The sequence below is a fragment of the Dipodomys spectabilis genome, unplaced genomic scaffold, assembly GCF_019054845.1.
Source record: "Dipodomys spectabilis isolate Male_0828 unplaced genomic scaffold, ASM1905484v1 ptg000428l, whole genome shotgun sequence".
In the NCBI taxonomy this organism is placed as follows: domain Eukaryota; kingdom Metazoa; phylum Chordata; class Mammalia; order Rodentia; family Heteromyidae; genus Dipodomys; species Dipodomys spectabilis.
In genome coordinates this window covers 101,433-105,393 of record NW_024871105.1, presented here as the reverse complement: position 1 = coordinate 105,393, position 3,961 = coordinate 101,433, and the positions used below count along the sequence as shown (strand labels likewise).

Genomic DNA, 3,961 nt, shown 5'->3' with positions numbered 1-3,961 from the left:
CTCTCCTAGATATAATACATTAAATTCTACATTGTTTTATAACATATAGGTTCATTAATGTGTCCTTTCAGATTGCATTCCATACAGAAACAGTTTAAGATTCCTTTTTTTCCCCCTAGGTCCTTTTAGTATTATATTTCTTTGGGATAAAACAACAATGTTGTCTAATTTCAAAAGTTGTGTAAAGGTTATGCTATGTAAAGGCTTTTCTAAGGTGAAAATTTAATACACTGATGTCAAAGTAACTTTTAATTATATGAATTAGGTGTGTTGTTACACTTGTAATTTTGTAATCAACTTTTTAATAGCTGTTTTTCATTTCTTGCATCTGAAGAATGAAAAATTTTGAATAATTCACAAATTTTCATATCATCCTTGTACAAGTGCCATGTTAATCTCTGTATTGTTGTAATTTTGGTATACAAGCTGCTGAAGAATGTAGTATCCTGTAAATTTTAGTAGCTAATGATGAAATATTTATACAGGCTTATATGCTTAGGTGCCTATTTGTAACAAGGAAACCTTATTGTTCCTAAAAATGCTATTAATCTTATTTCCCTAAAATTCTGTGAATAGTTGAAAAAAATATGTTGTTCAGTTGATTGCTCACATTTGCAATTTTTTTGTCAATGACTATTTTAAGTCTTTTTCACTTAGAATTTGATCAAACTTTCAAGTATTAATAGCTAAGTCCAAAGGAGACGGCTTTTTCAAATACTTATTTATCCAACTGTGTTAGATCTGTGGAGCCAATGGATTGTAAGCCTTGTTTAAGAGCTACTTCTAAACATATGGAGCTGAGATTTTCCCAAATGAGGTCTTACTGGCACAAATGCCTACCTGACCCTTTACCCTTCTTCCATGTAGGAATAGACCAACCAGAATATCTTACTCTGACAGCATAGATTGTATTAGTGGAACAAATCTAATCTTAGTTACAAGGGATCATTAGAGAGATGAACAGTTCAGCCAGAACTGTTCATACTAGAAGGCATTTTATCAAAATATGATTGTTTATGATACCTACCATTTCAAATGTAGCTAAAACCAAGAAAGTGAAAAATTGTTCATATTCATGATTACCTAATGTCTTGCCCTGTCTACCTTCCAAAAAGGCAGGAACTTTCACTACTGCCATTTTATCACCAAATATTTTCATAGTTGCAAGAGAAGTCCATATATTTCTCTTCATTATTAGGCCTTAAATTGGTAATGTTTTTTATTATTTTTATTATTTTTATTTTTATTATTATTTTTATTGTGAACAAAATGTACAGAGGGGTAACATTACATGGGCAAGATAATGAGTACATTTTTTATCAAGTATTGCAACCTCCTCCTTTGTTACCCTTCACATCCCTTCCCAGCCTCCCCCGGACCCCCACCCAATCCTCCTCCCAACCAAAGTTATAAAGTTCGTTTTCGACATGACAACTTGTACTTCTCATTGTTGCAACAGGTCCACCTGTATCCTTAAACGACTTGTTTTTCCCCTTCTCCTTCACAAATTATACCGACATCAAATATAGTGAAAGCAGGGGTTATAATGTGGGGGAGGGACATACAAAGCAACAAAAAGATAATCTTATAAGTGCGTTAGAAACAAATGCATGAAAGAAAAAAAACATTTAAATACATATCTAAGGATTCATTTTCCTAACATCACATTATCTGATCTTTTCTGCTTGACTCATACATATACTAGATATTGCAAATAAGAGAAACCATGGGACCTAGGTTTCTTTGGGCCTGGCTTACTTCACTTAATATAATTTTTTCCAAGTCTTTCCATTTCCTAACAAATGGGGTAATGCCATTTTTTCTGATGGAGGCATAGAATTCCATTGTGTATATATACCACATTTTCTTGATCCATTCATGTACTGAGGGGCATCTGGATTGGTTCCATATCTTAGCTATGGTAAATAATTCTGCAATAAACATAGGTGTGCTGATAGCTATAGTGTGGTCTTGTTTGTAAACATTTGGGTAAATGCCCAAAAGTGGGATTGCTGGGTCATAGGGGAGTTGTATGTGAAGATTTTTGAGAAGTGGTTGAACAGATTTACACTCCCACCAACAATGCAGTAAGATTCTTTTCTGTCCACATCCCCTCCAGCATCTGTTGTTATTAGAGTTCTTCATTTTTGCCATTCTAACTGGGGTGAGGTGGTATCTCAATGTTGTCTTGATTTGCATTATCACCCTACACCAGAATCAACTCCAAATGGATCAAAGACTTCGGAGTCAAAGCAGACACTCTGAAAACATTACAGGATGGAATAGGAGAAACCCTAGGTCTCCTTGGCGCAGGCCGAAATTTTCTTAATAGAGACCCGGAAACACAACAAATCAAAGAAAGGTTGGACAAATGGGATTGCATGAAGTTGCAGAGCTTCCGCATGGCAAAGGACATAGCTAGCAAGATCAATAGAAAGCCCACGGATTGTGAGAAGATCTTCACTAGCCATACAATGGACACGGGTCTCATATCTAAAATATACTTGGAACTCAAAAAATTAAATCCCCAACAACAAATACTCAAAGAAACAACTGTCCAATAATAAGTGGGCTAAAGACTTAAAGAGAAACTTGTTTGAAGAAGAAAGAAGAATGGCCAATAGACACATGAAGAAAAGCTCAACCTCCCTAAATTGCTAATGTTTTAACCACAGTGTTTCCTCTTGCATCCAGGCTGTAAATCTACAAATGGTAAAGCTTTAGGTTTAACTCTACCAAACACTGAGGTAGAGATAATGGAATAATACTTTAAAACAGAGTTGCCTTTGATACCCTAACCACAACAGAACAATGCAAAACATGAGCCTTTTCATTATATTATATATAGTTATATATTTTACATTTATATGTGATGATTTTATATTTCACACTATGAAAGTTACTAGAATTATTTGATAATTTGACAAATAAATTGATATTTATTCCAATCAATACAATTAGAATATAAATAATTAGGTTTAGAATATATATCAGAATATAAAATGTATCAATGCAATATTTTAGGTACAAACTTGTGATACCTTCTAAGTGTACATGGCCTTCTGAATTCACATAGCAAAAACTGAGTGTTGTTTTCCTCTAATCTATATGGGATTTTATTCTGCTGCTCTGTTTATTGTTTTAACTCGCTGGTCCCATACTGTTTTTCTCCATATTTCTGAAGCATTCCAGTGATTATGCCCAAATTTTGCTGATATGATGTCTAAAAAATACTTCTCTTCTGTAGGACCCATGGGTCCTAGGATCTCAGGTCCCAGTTACCTGTATCATCAGATAACAGGGGCAAGACTTCTCACCTAGGCCCATGCAACATGCCAACAGAAAGTAATTGAAGAGCTATCTGGTCGTTAATTGGACATAATCAACTCCCAGGCTTTCCTGCATGGTCTGGCTTGTACGTCCTGCTCAGCTTTCTCTCTCAAAGCTGGAGCTCTACCCTCTGGGCCACTGCTCCACTTCTGGTTCACTGGTGGTTTATTGTAGATAAGAGTCTCACCAAGTTTCCTGCTCAGCTGGCTTTGAATGGCGATCTCCTGAAGAGGCTTCAAGTGGCTTTTCTCAGGGATTCGCAGAGGAGCTGCTTCACACAAATCCTTAGTCTAAATCTCGAGAGGTACTAGAGAAAAACAGAAACACAAAGATGCTTCTAGTGTGTTCTAGATACTTAAAGTTGGAGACACAAAACATTCATAATGATTAGATCATGTCATAGGCAAAAGGAGCAATGCAGACAGTATGAGGATCACTCCAGATTTCGGTCCTCTCATCCTGAGACAGTAAATTCTAGCTCAATGCTAAGTGACAGAATTGGCATATCCTGTGGATATTTGCTCCAAAATACTGTGACACTCATTTCTCACGTTTGGCCTCAAACCTGTGACCAGAGAAGAAGATGAGGAGAGAAAGCAACTATAATAAACATTGGGTAGTTTACTTATTA

General features: G+C 35.7%; 1 pseudogene; it reads right to left on the bottom strand.

The window, feature by feature from the left end:
• Window positions 1-338: 338 nt before the first annotated feature.
• LOC122097722 lies at window positions 339-438 on the bottom strand (annotated as a pseudogene).
• Between the last annotated feature and the right edge of the window lie 3,523 nt (window positions 439-3,961).